General features: G+C 42.5%; 1 long non-coding RNA gene across 2 annotated transcripts in view; it reads right to left on the reverse strand.

The window, feature by feature from the left end:
* Positions 1-17,037, reverse strand: part of LOC118302218 — a 119,430-nt gene that overhangs the window by 91,480 nt on the left and 10,913 nt on the right. The gene's annotated exons all lie outside the window — the stretch shown is intronic.

A 17,037-nucleotide genomic window follows, 5' to 3' on the forward strand; every position in this document is an offset into this window, starting at 1 on the left:
TACTTTACCTGGAGTCTGTTCGAAGGTCTGACGACATTTCGTCGCACTACAAAGATCGTTTATGGAGAGACAGATGCTCACTCGTCTTCATTAAAACAGTCCTATTAGATGTAATCAGTGAGAAACCTCACATGGAACAGAGTCCGTCTGACCACGTCCCTACTAAAGCCTGTAACTTGGCCCTGATTCACTTGACCAGCATGAAATTGGGCACAGATTATGTTCAGATGTTGTTCTATGGATTTCAAGATGAATGGGCTTCATCTGCATTATTACAAAGGAGATATTCACTCTGAATTTTTTTTTCAGGCGGACATGAAATCTTTCATTATGTTGTGTTCCATCTTCATTTACTCTGACCCAATAACATCTGTACTTGATTCTTCACCTCTGCTGAAATCTCCCAAGTGTTACCCTAACCCTGGGCATATTGTGCCTGGCAGTGTAGGAAAAACTCGTGGAATATCGTGTGAGACCAACATTTTTAATGCTTACAAATTAATAATAAATAAAAGGATGCCGGACTTATTTGCAAGTAGAGGAGTGGGAATTATGGCACTTTGAAGCAAGCCGGATCTTATGGCTCCGTTCCTTCCCGAGAGCTGGCTCATCGTTCTCTTTTTGTCTTTACGGCCGGAGGCCAGTCCTATAAACACGAGTTTTAAGGTTACACCATTGCTGTTTTTATGGCAGGCAAGATTGTTTGTTGCCCCTGATTTGAATGATATTTTTCATTTGCAATTATTACACTTGGCTTTATCGTTGCTTCAATTGCTGAGGTGCGTTCACAAGCGGTGGCTTTTTCTCTCTCTTTGTTTTGAGTTTGGCTATTTTTTATACTTTCAAACACATCTTCCTTTTGTGACCGACCGGTTCTCAGTGCTCACAAGAAGTTTGGGCACGACAATAGAAATAAGAGCTCTCAAGTAAGACCAGGTTCCCTTTGTTCATACGAAAACTTTGACACCGATCGGATTGTTGTCACACTTAACATCACTTTAATCAAGAGGGTACAGTAAAGATTTTAGTACCTCCTGATAAAAAATCGCAATGCACTCATCTGTGTACAAGAACAAGACATTTAGTCCCAAGGGTTGCCGCAATTATGTTCAAGTATCTCTGTGAAAAGAGGAAAAAAAAAGAAATGAGTGAATGGTTCCGACAACTGAACAAAGCTGCAAATATCCCCGTGGGAGCGATGGTTCTGCTGAGGTCATCACAGTACTTGAGAAATCCAATTCTTTTTATAGAAAAGCTGCTACTGTATATGCACTGGGTCGTGTAATATGTCATTGTTGTGTGTACAAAAAAAAGGAAAGAAAGAAGAGAGCTGAAATCATTCAAATTGAAGAAAGATTCCACCTTGTCCAAGGGCAGCGGCTTATTTCACAGGGCACCGTTCAACAGTATGTTGTTCGAGCGCACACCCTGAGCTTTTGTGTGTGTGTGTGTGTGTGTGTGTGTGTTTTTGCTTTCTCAATTTTTTTCCCGGGCATGGGTGTGATAGGGTTGGTACTGACCCTGACAGTGAGAGAACAGCCTTTAATAATAACAGACGTCTAACTCCACAGGGAGCTTCTGTTTGATTTCATTGTTTGAGGCAAAGCTGTCTGAATATTACCCGCGCTCCCCTTGTGCCATTGCAGGAAGCCCCGTCGCACTGTCTTCACTCTTCATATTTTTATTGGCAGCAGGAGGACCGGGGTTTGTGGGCGAGCGTGGTAGACTAGGGTAGACTAGAGAGTGTGTGTGTGTGTGTGTGTGTGTGCGTGTGTGTGTGTGCGCGTGTGTGTGTGTGCGTGTGCGTGCAACTGGTAGGAAGTCTCTCTCACCAGCCGAGCCGGCTTAGTGGTCTGCGTCAAAAACATTGCTCGGGCTGTCCTCTCACCGCAGAGGTCAGGCCTCGCTGTGGAATCCGCTGTCCCCGGGCAGAGCAGCAGAGACACTGTAGAGATCCAAGGATCACAGACTCGCCGGCCGGCCTTCGTAACAACACTGCTGATTTGTAGCAAATTCCCCGGGCCTCAATCGCCTCATCAATCAGAGCATGCAGCCCCCGCCGATGGAAACACGGGCACTCAGAGATGCCGTGCCCTCTCATGCAATGCACACGGCATTATTGCACTCGTATTTTATTTACGTCCCACTAACAGTTTTACGTCCCAGACCTTGGGGATGATAATGTCCATGTAGCTGTAATTCTGACATGATTTTGAAAAGGGAAATCAAACACGGTGTGTTACCAGCAATGTTTGTGGGGGTCGGGGGGGTTACTTCTAAAAATGTATTACACTACTGATTATGGCATATAAAGTCATTATTTCGATTTCTGACCAACCTATTTAAAATATTCAGCGTTATATGATCTTGCTGCACGTAACATTGAATGAATGTGTAATTCGCACAATACCGCGACCTCTGGTAGACTGAACGCAGCAGTCAGGGGAAACAGATGAACACCCAATTTTTCCCTTGACCTTTCATTTTCCACAGCTTTATGTTTAAGAGTAAAAGAACATGTAAGGGAAAATAAATCTGTGAATTTACAGTTCCCTAGGTGTTTTTCTCTCTCTCTCTCTCTCTCTCTCTCTGTCTCTCACCCTGTTGCCTTGCAACTGGTCATCTTCTCTCTGTTTTCCCACAACATGAAATGAGATGAGAAAAAAATATGAAGGTAACAATAGCATGAATCTGCAAAGCTGCACAGGGCGAGGAAGCCAGAATGGCTGTAGGCTGGTTCTCAATCGGTTGCTTCAATGATTCGTCGCGGATATAGTGCACGTCATGTGTGATGTGAATTGGTTGGTTTGCACTCTGTGGTGGTTTGGTAGGTATATGTCTTTTGAAGGCTAGCTACTAGTAGGACTTTGCAAACCGATTTGTCCGCAGTCAGCCAACAGTTCAGCTAAGTAAGTAAATAAGTACGAAATTTGACCAGACTCAAAACCTTTATAATCTATCCTGATGACTTCATTTGCTTAATTTGTAATTGTCCCTAAATTCCATTACTCCTGGGTTAAAATTTGGTTATGAGGCCTCCTTAAGTATAATGCCAACATGATTGGATATATATAGATATATATATAGTGTGTGTATGGTATATCCTGTGGTTAATGGGTTCTTTAAAACAAATCAATACCACTATGATGCACAGAGATGCAGCTTTGTATGTACACATTTGGCTGTGTGTGTGTGTGTGTGTGTGCGTGTGTGTGTGTGTGTGTGTGTGTGTGCGTGTGTGTGTGTGTGTGGTGGACTGCACAGCTGGTTGATGTGGGTGTTGGTCTTTTCCACGACGTCCTAGCATTTTGTCAGGACAAAATAATGACCAGGAATCACTAATCAACCCCTGGCAGCTACACAACATACTGTAAGATGAGGCACGGGGCAAAGGTTGAAATAGTCGTGTGACACAGGTGGAGGATTTTCCTCATGTCCATGTCTTTGCCTCGACTTGCTGGTCTAACTCACACACGACAGGATGAACAGGATGTAGATTACAGACTGCCCACTTGCCCGGGGATGCCGACGGGCTGCGCGGGTTTCCCAGAAGACCTCGGGGTTTGTCTGATGCAGTTGTTTTATTAATCTAAGCCATTATACAACAGAGGGAGGGGGACGAGATAAAGCACCTGCGTTGTTATCAATACAAGACAGGAAATCACTTAGCTAAAGGACTACCACTGAGGCGGAGGCATTGAAAACTATATTCATCTTTGCCTCGTGGTGATGCCCGGACCTCATTCGTGTTGAGTGTGGGGAAAAAGGCTGCTTCCCTCTCTCTCCCCTGAGCTCCGATGGCTTTTCCATGTGTTGAAACATTCATTCAAATCCATCTTAAGTGTTGAATCATTAACCGAATCCCCGGTCAAATTAACACAAGCCAGTTTCTTCTAAATTGATGAATCTGCCCTCGAAACAGTCAACTTGTTCAAAGGGTCGTCGTCGCTCTGTGTTGTCTGCTTTTGCTTTCTTTGCTCGCTGTCTTTCTTTTTCGGCTCTGTTGGTGAGTGGAGACAGGCGATCGACCCCCCTGCGATTGGCCACCTCCCACGTGGTGAAGAAATGTTCAACTGTTCTATTAAGTTTGATGTGCGTGTTCATTTGCGCGCTACAGTGTGTTTCTTGACTCACTTAAATTGTCGGCAAAAAGTCATTAGCTCAAATTGTTCTTTCGTTGACGGAGTATTTTTGGATTGCTCGCACCTGTTTACCCCCCCCCAGGTCAGGTGGGGCTGCGAAGATAAAATGGCACCCGCTGGTGTGCAATGGTGGAGAAGGTGGCAGTTTGTCGTGAGACAGTGGATTTTATTTGAGCTTGCGTTGGGTTATTTTTGTTAACCTGAGATGGATTTTTTTGTTTTTAACCAGCCATATGGGGTGTTATGACAACGGGAGCATGTGAACAACATTCAGGAGAAACCTGCAATCTGTCACTAAAATGTGACTTGTACCTGTCACTGGGATGCAGAAAAGACTAAAAAAGGAAAAAAAACTCTCCCAGCATCATATTCATGACATATTATAATAAGTTAATGTAACTACAAACTTCCCCCCACATTTTATACTCAACAATCAACTCCTGTATGTCTGTATGTGGGCGACTCCACTGGTTCCAAAAATATATTATATACAGTAAAAAGCTTGAACCAGGGGACTTCAGTACATTTCCACACAACTGACTTAACTACTTAGTCCTATTTACAACTGAAAGGCTCCAGTAAACCCTTTGCCCTCTTCTACATCTTCTCTGACCTCAGTCGAAGCACAGTACAGTACAGTAGTCTTCTCAACGCACGATACCATCATTGGCTTTCTTTCTCTCTCGCTCTCTACCAGCAGATTCTAAGCAGCACAGATGGTACCAGTATGACACTGATATGAAATACCAGTATGAAAGAGGCTCGAACTGAAACATTTAAATGCACGTGTCAGTGCGGGAGTGTTTTGAAACATTCAACTTTACAGAAAAGAATAGACCTGATGGGTAATAAATACATTCAACATGTTATTAAAAATGAATCCCTTTTGTTCCCCCTCAGATTGTTCCCCTTGACTTGATCCATGCGGAAACACTGAACAAAATGGGACATCTTTTATCCTTTTTATGAAACATGTTTCCAGAGCCTTTTCTTTAGTATCTTTGCTTTTCACTTCCACAATACGCACTCATACAGACATAATTTCTACATGAATTGATTCTGCAAGGAGCTGAAAGTCTCTTTCCCTGTTTTTCGTCTTGTACACCCACTGACAAACACTGCTGTGTCTGAAGTCAATTTCGCCTCAAGACATTTTAAAGTTGTATAAATAGCCTCTTCGTCAAATGTGGACGACAAATGAAACAAAAGCCGGAGCCGTGTAAACTCTGTTCTGCATCTTCAAAAGATTGACTTCGTATGAATTATCATTGCTCTTCAAAAAGATCAGACTTTTGCGTCTGTTAACTTTTGAGCATGTTTCACGGCTGATAGGCAAGACTATTCTGGGATATGATATAACTGAAGGAAGCTGGTGATGGCCGATTTACATCCCTGAAAAGGTTGTCACCACACCACTTACAGCAACTGCTACCGGAACAGCACAAACAGACTGAATTATTTAATTGGTACAATATAGGTCTACTGAGAGAAAGTAATCTACATCTTAGTGTGGTTTTCTCCCTGCCGTGCATCACCTCACACGTGCATTACTTTCTATTTGAGCACTGGATTTCCTCTTCTTTTTTTTTTATTTGAAAAAGAAATGCGTGAGTGCACCATTGAATCAAGAGTAATTGACATACTCGTGAAGAGCAGACATAAGCCTTTAATTCAATAACAAGGCAGATTATAGGGGGGCTTAGATTCCACCTTGGTTTGGAGTGCTCCCAGCGGGGGGAATGGATCCACTTGGTCTGGACACATGTTGGTGGTAGAGAAAAGCAGCGTCTAATTATACCGTAATGGCCCCCATGAGTTGTTAAATGACACAGCAAGTCAGTATGATCAGCCTGATGTGTTAAAGGCAGTTACAATGTGCAAGAATAAAACTCTCTATGGGCGGTATCGTATTTTTCCATATTTGCAAAGGAAGAAAAAAACACATTTGTACACGTGGAAAAGAGTCTATGCTAAGCCTGTCAGAGGTCACGTCCCTTGGCAGCAGTAGAATAACATGACTGAGAGCCGGTAGTGTTTAAAGATTCATTGTCAACTTCCATGATGCACTATGAACACGGATTATTGTTGTTGTTGTAGTTGTTGTTGTTGTTTCCTCCTGCTCAATTTTCTAACTCCAGTAGGTTATCAGCATTTGGTGGTTTATTGGCCGAGTATGTGAATTTGATTCTGTTTTTCTTACATTGCTCTTATTGCTTGTGTATAAATAGATGTACTTCTAGGAACAAGGACAACAAAAAAGAAACCTGAACAAGCAAGTTATTAAAGAATGGATTAAATAATACTTGACAAATATGTGGATCGGTCCCTGACATGAGTGAGAACGCAAATAACAGAAGCAAACCGGCTCAGACGTTGCCGGGTCAACAAGGCCCTATCCAGATCTTGGGGAACCAGGGCAACCTGATGAGAAGTGGGCCACTAGAACAATACAAAATAAAAGATAAAAATATTGACCAGGATGGAGAATATGGAGTTCTTGGGATGCTACTATACATGCAACCCCATTGAGAGGGGATCTTTGCAGAGGATGTGGGACTGATGGATACTATCTACCCAACATCGAACCAAACAGTCAAACAACTACTAGATTAGTGTCCACTGTTCGCAAACTGCCGTCACAACTGAAGTTGATGATGGATAGCTGGAACCTCTGTGGCCAGTTACCAAGGCTTAGTGACAGAGTACCTTCTGAAAACCTGCTAGAAGATATGAAGGCAGCGCTACATACTATCCCTACTGTGACCATTACTGAGACCAACAAGCTGATGTGAACTAAAGCAGCAGTGATCCTGGAGATGCTTGGCTACAAGATGATAAAGGGCAGTATCCCCCCACGGAGAAGAAGGCTAGAGGCCAGGATCCCTTAGAAGGGAGTTATTCCATCCAACTACTGGCCAATAACCTGCCTCTGCACAACATGGACGCTCCTGTCAGGCGCCATAGCAGCTGAGATGAGTAGGCACATGGCTCAACACATAGCAGGGCACAGAAAGGAATTGGTAGTAACAACCGAGCTGAGGTCCCGTGGGACTTCATGACCCAGACTGATAAAAGGGTGATGGTTAACCAACCAGACACTGTGGTGGTCAACAAACAGAAGAAAAGCAGAAGTGATAGAAGTAATAATCCCAAGCGACAGCGACGTCAAGGAGAAGGCACACAAGAAGCTCTCAAAATACCTCTGGCTGACAGAGGACAGATGTGGAAAGTGAAGGCAACGGTGGTGATCGGAGAACTCGGGGATAGTGACCCCCAAACTGAGAGAGCGGCTCCAGCTAACAACATCTTAGATCTTTGTCCAGAAGAGCACAATCCTAGGAACAGACAAGATACTGCGCAGGACCCTCGAGGTTGAAGGAGGAAACACAGGACCGCCCACATTGGGTGATTTTTCCCCCAAATATATTTGACAAGGTTTATATTGACAATTGTTACAGCATAAGAGCAACACATGTATCCAGAGTTGTTTTTGGTCTAAAGTCCAATATTCACACCCATAACTCAGTTCATGGTCTCTGCTATATCCTGAGGGAAATATTTAACTATGAAGCTGCTAAATGTTTCACTAAGTTCACCCAGCAACTTTGCTAACTTTGTGTGCCTGGCTGTGTGTGTTGCTTGGTGCTAGGTGGGTAACTGTTGTCTGTTGTTGTAGTTTTTTTGTTTTTTTTACTGAAAACTGCTCTCTGCTGCAGGCAAAATGACTGAGAGCAGTGACAGTGTGCCAAAATGGCTGTTGGTTGTGAAAACAAAGCAATAAGCTGGCAGTTGCTATACAACTCCATATATACGAGTAAATTCATCACAACCAGCAGCCGCTTTGAAATACTAGTAGAAGTTAAGAAAAAACATGTTGTGTGATCCATTGTTGATGTAAAATACTCCATTCACTGCAGCGGCTTTAACCTCAGTTTGACTCGGTGCAAGTTTACTCTGTTGTCCTTTCAGCTCATTTAAATTTTGTTTTGGTATATAGGTAGGTTCAACTGCGGAATAAGAAAGGAATTCCACATGTCAACCAAACTACTTAAGACATCAAAATGTCTGAAAGTCCTCAACCACCCAAAGCACCTTTTTCATCATTGGAACAGGACTAGTGTGCACGGATGATAACTTGGACCTGACCGCGTGTGATCAATCAGTAAAATATCATGACTCACGATATAGTGATGGCACTCTCTCCAGTTGTCCGTCTTCCAGGAGCGCCAGTGTCGAGGGCTGAACCCCCCATATGGCCCCCGCATACGAGCACTTTTCATTTTTTCCTCTTTTTTTCATCCAGACACACTTTTACACCACAGATGCCTTATATTCTCATATTTCCTTCGAGTTATGTTCAGTTCATTGAACACACGTTCCACCTGTAACTAATGTGAAAGAATACTGGTGTGTTATGTCTGTATATTACTGACAGCTGGTATATATATCCAAACCAAGTGAAATGAGTGTGTTGGAATCTATTTACAGCTAATGAGCGAATGCAAGTTGTGTTAATTTCAGGTACGTATGCTGTTATTGAGACTCATAATGTCATAGTTTAATAGATATGATGGAAGCATTTGCATGTGCATGTTTTTAGCTATGTGCATTCAGATATTTCTAGTCTTCTCATACGTCCGATGACTTGTGTCTCACTGTAGCTGACAAGCTCACATGGCGTCGCTATTACAAGAACCGCATGACATCAATCTTTACAAGGAACTGAGCCATCTGCAGATTTTCCTCACAGACTTGATGAATGTTTTCAGTGCATAAAATGGTGTAAAGGTGTTTTTTGTCTGTACTATGTTAATCATCTGCAGTGGTCTGTTGCTGTCAATAATTTTATCCTGATGTACATGTGCAGAATCAAATATCTTTCCCAAATAACACCAGGATGGTTTTTAACACAAAGAGAAAAAGAAAAAGCCCAGTCGTTCACACGGAAATTATATCCACGGCCCTCCAACACTACTCCTGTGCCGAACACAAAGAAGAGTTCTTACTGTAATGAGTGACTGTGTATATGCAACATTTAATGCCAACATTTCTGTGCTTCCTCTTACCACTTATGATTCCTGGTCTGCCACATGGCCATTTTTCAAATACTACTCAAGGAAGTCACACAAAGACTGTGTCACAACAAGGTGTGTGTGTGTGTGTGTGTGTGTGTGTGTGTGTCTGAGGCATTCGTCCATGAGTCTGTCGAATAAAGGGCCTGAGCAAACACAGATAAAGTCACTTGAGCCTCTCTGCCACACTGCGACATGGTAAAATGACTAGACAATAGAGAAGAGCGCGCAGGTGTAATTTCTAAATCGTAAAAAAAACCCCGTCAAGTCCAGCTCTATTTTTGTGAACTTTAGCTCTCGTAGAATGTTCCGTATTATGTCAAGTAATTCACACTGCTTTTTTCTGGATGACTTGTATTGCAAAACACAGAAACACCAAGGACACAAGAAAAGGTCAGGTGCTAAAACTATTAGGGCGTTAAAAGAATTCAAATGTAGTTTTTTTTCTGCCCATAAGAAATGGTGATGTGCTGGTATTTCCTCAGTGAGAATTTTTGATAATCATATGCACACAATTTGCTAATAAACCCGCAAGACAGTTTTATTTTTTTCAGTAGAGTACACACCCTCATATACTTTACAAGAGTAACACAGTACAATACACACAGTAGGATTTCTGAGACAGAATTCAAATGTTCTCTTCTGTTACTGGTAAACGTGCAGCTTCAGTTAAACTCACACTTAATGTATACAAGTTACTAAATAAACAATATTTTAACAACTGTAAAATACATTTCGATTTTTCTGCAGGTTAATTAACCTGATGACGGAAGAACTTACATGTTGTACTCAGCAAACAAGCAGGGGCTTCGCTCTCACCTCGCTCGACAAAACTTCACTATAACTTACTCATGAATATGTGATATAAACGTCTCTTTGCTTATGAGACAATTATCAAAACGACTTAATAAACGAATTATAGACCAGCCTATGTACAAATGGACATACTGTAGTCAACGGCTCGGGGAAAAATGATGCCTGACGTCCGTATTCTCTGGAATGACCAGCAGAGGGCGACTCCACTTGGTGCGAGAAGAGACTATGAGAAAACGACACCACTTCTCGTTTGATTTGAGAGTTAATTGAGTGTGATTGACAGCTAACTACTACCGTCCAATCGGTGCACGGTTGCAGGTGTAGGTGGGTGCACAGTGGATGAGCTCTTAGTCAGACCCTGCCAAGCAGTATGGACGCCAGGCTTAAACGTATTAGCTTCCGGCAAATAGATTAATGGTATTTGGCAGATAAGATTACTCATAATACCTTTCTTTTTTTTTAACCTTTAAAAAATTAAATGAAGTTAACTAATTAAACACCTCCCCTGTTCACTGACACATTTTACAGACTCTTTCTCATGACCATGAATCTTCAACCCTCATCACAGAATTTTAGTACAGATAATGAAACTTGTAACACACTATGACTGTATAATTTTAACTTTACATATTTCAAGACGACTGAGACCCCTCAAGGTTCCACCTGGCTCACTAGCACATACTGTACATTAATGACTTGCACTAATAGACTTTCATGAATCACTGGTTTGAATTGGACACGATTGAAATTGTAAGAATTTAACTGCACTTTCTTTTTGTCCATCCATCCATTTGCAATACCGATTGTCCTTCAAGGGGGGGGGCTGAGCCAATCCCAGCTGACATTGTTTCGCGAGAGGCAGAGTACAACCTTGACGGGTCGCGAGTGTAGCGCAGGGCAGACATGTGAAGACAAACAACCAAACTCGCCTACGGGCAAATTTAAAGTCTCCAATTAAGCTGCATGTGTTTGGACTGTGGGAGGAAGCCGGGGGAAAAACCCACAACAGGCTCCACACAGACCCAGGCCGGCCGTCGGGTTCCAACCCAGAACCGCGTTGCTGTGATGCGACAGTGCTTACCACCATTATTAGCCCACTTTCATAATAAATGTACTGGTAAAATCTCTTTGAGACCATGGCATGCAACCTGCAGCAGCTTACTGTCTATAGTACAAATTTGCGACAAAAGCCTGGGGGGGGTTGGCTCGAGTCCAGTGCAGACCATCATGCAACAGAATCATTTCTTTGTTTTCGGGAGAGTGAGGACTCTCTTTTCATTTATCTCTTTTCCCCAGGCCGTGGCACAAACCGAAGGAGAGAGAGACGAGGATAATGAGGATGTGTGATATATGATTGAAACCGACATACGAGCTGATTATGTAGGACTGCAACTGTGACTAATTTTCATCATCACATAATCCTCTGATTATTTGCAGTCAATGTCATGTCACAACAGAGCAAAAAAATATATTTTCCATAATTACGTTTTTCCTTATTTTATTTTTTACAGATACTAATTCCCTATCGCGCCGAGCAAGACAATGAGAAGCAGCGAATCTGCCCAACTGAGCAACTGCAACCACATAGTAACCCACTTAAACACAGACCTAATAATTGAATTAGTTGCAGACTGGCGGACTTACTGAACAATGATCAATAAATTGACTGTTTCACCTCCAGGGACACGCTTCCAGCTAACCGAAACTGACGGCGGAGTGGTTGGTTGGATTTCTGACCACCACCACCCAGAAGGAGAACTCCAGGGAACCCCTTGAACCAGACCCCTCTCGAAGATGCTCGGAGATGGATTTCCCTGGACTTTCTCTTAAGCCAAACATGGCGAGATGTGAACAGGGTGTGGGCACCCACCGACAGGAGGAAGCCACCGGTGGGAGAGGTCGACGCACTGGGGAAAGGGGACGCTGATGTTCCTGCCTTAAAAAAATCAAATAATCTAAAGCTTCTGTGCAGAATTGGTGTATTTGTTTCATTGGGTGGGCCAGAGAGATGATGATATAGGGCGCCACAGTGACCGTCCACTTTTTGGAGCAGCTACGGTTCTGGAAGTGAATTTCCCATTTATTTTTTCTCCATTGACATTTCATTAAAATCCTTATATCAAGACTTTTAAAGCCTGGCACCAAGCCAATAAGCCACGCGATGAATCGTTACCATAAAACGATTTATTCGGAGCACAAAAATAATTGGAAAATGGAAGAAAAGGCAAAAGGTACAAGCCTGTGTACATAATTATTGTAAGAGCAAACGGCATTTCCTACGACAGCTTAGCTTCTTCTTGGATTTAACCTTCATCATCATAAAAAGTGTAAAACGGCCGTGGAGTTCGGGGGCAGCAGTGGCTACCAGTAACTCACGCTGCGTTCCATTCCACCTCGGAACTCCGAAGTCGGGGTTGGTTCGGTTCCTCCGACCCTCTGAGTCGGAGCTCCGACTTAAGAAGGCGTCCGAGTTGCAACCTCCGACTCGCAGGTCTGTAATTTCCAGTTCTTACAATGGAACGACGACCCCCGACCCCCGACGAGATCCGAGTACAACGGAACGCAGCATCACCAGCCAGGGGTGAAGTTTGCGGGTGTAGTAAGCGTTCCCGTAGAAACAGTGAGCTCCACCAATCGGAGACTTCGATGTTACACTATTAGCATCGTGGGTAGTGTAAGTATCTTCTCGATGACATCGCGGATTAGCGTTTCCTCTGTGCCCTGGGCCTCAGTCGTTGGAAAACTGTCCGTATCAGCGCTGCGGTTTCGGGTCGCTTGGCTCAGCATAGATCCCAGACGGGATAAGATCCCCGTGTACATATCTGAATCCCCTCGTGTCATCGCCTCTGGACACGTGTTATCTGACACGGTCTTGCAGTCCAACAGCTCCACTCCCTAGAAAGGGACTTGAGTTCCCTCGATGGGACGTTTGTTAAATAAATCTATCCTTGTATTTGCCTATGGACATGTTCTGATTAATCAACACAATATATTGTCCTTTAAAATGTATATTTTGTGTGAGTATAGTGTGGTATAATATTGTACATAAATATAAGATGATATGAGTTTATGAGAGATTTTCATGTAGCTCAAGAGAAAGATATATAATGAGGACGTTTCGCACTGGACATGGACTACAGAGGTGAAATCTTTTATCCATCTCCTATTTGTAAGGCAGGATGGTCCATTGATGGATAAAAATCTAAATTAAGAGCACATTTATGAACAGAACTACAGTACACTGGGGAGCCTTGAAGCAGAAGTGAAAGATCTCTCCTGGATGCGGACGTTTATCTCCCGGAACGACTAGAAACATATCTTTTTCTTTTAAAGTTTTCCCTGAAGGGAAAGACTTGTGTGATTTAGGTGACACTGAAGACAAAGTGCTCATTGCTTTATTGTCTATTTTATATATATATATATACATATATATATATGTATATATATATACATGAGAGGTAGACTTTGGAGTAAGATGTCCTCGATTTGGCGAGTTCTTCTGGTCGGGTATGTTCTTGTTTGGTTTTTTGGTGTCTTCTCCATCTGTGTTTGCTGGGCACTAATACCAGTCGGCCAAAACATTTAAACTGGTTTTCACGTTGTGGCTCACCGATGAATTGCCGTGTGCACATGACACAAATGACAGGAAAATACAAAAACTCTTGCCAAGCCTCAAAATGTTGCCTCTTTTTGTATTAAATTCCCCAACAAAAGGCCGATGTTGATGCTGATGTAATGTGTCTATCCATTCAAATGACACCAGAGTTTTAACGCAGACAGACAGAATTCTAAAGACCCCCCCCCCCCCCCCCCCCCTTCAAAGGGGATTGAAGTCCTCAAGAAGACAAGTGACCTACTCGGCCTCCACCTGCCTTTGTTCGGGCTTGGTCTCCGAGCCCCGGCCGTGACACGTCTGCTGCTGTCAACTGGAATCCCGTGGACGTGGGGCAGACGGACGAGGAGGAGCGACGGTCTGCGAGGACGGGCGGCGTTGAGTGCTCCGCCGCGTCTGTCGCGGGACACGCGGCGTGGGAACACGCTGACCACGCGCACACTGACGTTGTTGGAGGAGCAGCGTTGACGGCAGGAGAAAGGCCGTGCGGCAGCTCGGCTCCTGTAGCCTGACAGTCAGTACGCGAGACACACACGGGAGTCTCACCCCCACCCCCCAGTTAAAGTCACATTTTTCCTGTCCACTTGTGTCAATTAAAAACCACAAAGGAACGGCTCCCTCTCGAGTGATTTAAAGATCCGACACACAGCAGTATTTTCTCATATGCATTGACGAGTCCTCCAAGACATCCGATGCGAACTCTTTCCCGAGTACATTTAAATCCCACATGACTGAGACAAACAGAGCCTCCAGGGACCGAGGCATGGAGACGCACTGTAAGCAGAGGACTGGAATAACATAATGCTCTGCAAATTGCCATTGTGCGTCGAAAAATATTCAACAGTTCTATTTCAGGGACTGTGTTTGCTGCCGCCGAGCCTCTGACCAACCGCCGGGTGGGTGTTTTACTGTAATACTACGGTTCCCTCTGTCTTCTCCAGACACTTTAAATGAGCCTGGTTTCTTCTCTCCGGCAAGACAAAGCTCCCTGCTTTAATTAGAGCGCCACTTATGAGGAATAGAGCAACTGGCAGTCGGTGCTCCTTTTGTATTCATTACGGGCTACACGTGTGGATCTTATTCCACAAAGAGCTTAGTTTCCCCTCTTCTGGCCGTCAGTTCCAAATAAGTGTGAGAAGTCGACACTGCGGTAAAGCTGGAGTTGACATAATGGCTGGTTAAAAAACAATATTTTGAACAAGAACACTGGCAGCAAGAAACGTCAGAAATCAAGTTTAATGAATACTGAGGCTGCGTTCCCGCTCAAAAGTTTTGTTAAGTTTGAAAACACATCACTTTGACCAAGTTTAAGGCTCACGTCCACACTCCAGAGTGGGAACTTTGGGAACCGATGATGCAGTTACCACATTCACCTCCGATACATGGCAATACAAGACAGTGTGACGGGGTCTGCGAGACAATTCGTATTTCATCATTTCATTTTGAGGATCTTTTGAGGTTTTTTTTTCCATAAGCTCTAGAAACTACATGTAATCTGATCTGATGCATCTATCAGAAGAACAACATAACTGGTTTGTGCCTTTTTAAAAGACAAAATGAGAGATGTAAAATGAATCTGAATTCGTGAGCTCACTGCTAATGTTGCTCTGCTGGATTAACATTCTGTAAAAAGAATTCGCCACATATCCTTAATTAGGTGATTATATCGGTGTGGTGTTTACAGGGGTTTTGCTTATTTTTTGCTGCCCGCAAGAAACAAAAACCTAAATGAGATGAATAAATCAATGAAGTATTATCAATAGTACACAGAGTCCAGTTGAGTCTCATCTCGAAATACAGATTCATTACCTTTTTTTTTTTTTTTAATGTTTGGGGATTTCTTTTCTTTTTTTTTTACACAATCTGGCAACAAATAAAAATAACAAAGTAAATGAAGCAAAACAAGACACTCTGGAGGAAAAACAATCAGATATTATTCAGGAGGAGAAAACCACTTACGCATTGCCAAATTATATATTATTTCCAGCAGCCAGTCGACTGTGCTCAGCCATCGGTGGAATTACCGCCCCCCCCCCCTCCCCCCCTTTTGACCTACTCATCACCCATACACATCATGAAAGTTGTAATTACACATATCCATGTTGCTGTTGAAACCAACTGTTACAGCGTCTTGATCATCTCAGTATACATGTGATCTTATTCCACTACCATTGTAAATAATAATGTATATTTGTAGATATTTGATTTTTGGAATATGGGAGTTGATATATATATATATATACAGTATGTGCTCATATGTTTGTATGTGTAAATGTGTATATATGTATGTTTGTATATATATGCTGGTGTATGTGTATAATATATCTTGAATGCATATATTCTGTATTAGATGCATATATTGTATTTTATATGATTATATATCAATATAAGATAACTATACAATATGATTAAGATATATGATATAAATCTATAAAAAGATAACTAGACAATATAATATAACTAGACAATATGATTAAGATATATGAAATTGGTAATGAATTTATTTTTATTGAAAAAAAAGAGTATATTTTGATAAGGATAACTATATTAGTTATGAATTTAGCAATAAAGATAAAAGTTATATTAACTAAAGTGTAGATTTCAATCAATAAGGAAGCTGATTAATTATTAATTATAGACGACATGGGGAGAAGGGGTGGGATTAAATAAGTTCTTCTTCTCCTCACCCCTTTTCAAAAACATGTGAAGCGAGTGTTGGACAGTTTCTTTTGCCCCATGCTGTTATTGTTTGTGAATATTACTTTTCGATATCTGTCCACTTGTTTCATTATTTTCTTTTGTTGTTTCTTTTTTCTTTACATGTTCAGAATAAACACATTTTCAATTCGATTCAACTCAATACTATTCAGTAATACGTTTGTCGGCTGGTTGAGCTTCCCGCCCGCCTGTGCTTGTGTTTGTTCTTGCCAAACCATAGCACTTCTTCGTGAGTGACCCCTGAAATGTCAGAGCAAAAATAAAGTGCAACATAATAATATATGTGCATACCATCAGCCACTGGAGGCATCTTCAACACCATCAAAAATACTTTCTCTATGGAATCTTTTTTTGCCGTATGTTTTTGAAGATTTAAATGTGACTTTTTAAAAACTGCTGACAAGTACAAATTGATCACATGGATGTTTTTTTTTTTTTGGATTAAATGAAATGCTCCAGCTGTCCTGTGCATCTCAGTGCTGCAGATAAGGCCTCTGCCGTCGCTGTGCAAGGAGACGCCCGTGGTGGTTTGACTCTTCAGACGGACTGTGAAGTTGCTGTGATTTTCAAACGAGTGGGAGACTGGCGGTTCCCCGAGCGGAGGAGCCGGAGCTGCCTCCTGCGCCCCCGAATCACACGGCAGTGTTATCTGCCCAGAGGATACAATCAAGGTAAC

This window comes from Scophthalmus maximus, chromosome 4 (assembly GCF_022379125.1).
Source record: "Scophthalmus maximus strain ysfricsl-2021 chromosome 4, ASM2237912v1, whole genome shotgun sequence".
Taxonomy (NCBI): domain Eukaryota; kingdom Metazoa; phylum Chordata; class Actinopteri; order Pleuronectiformes; family Scophthalmidae; genus Scophthalmus; species Scophthalmus maximus.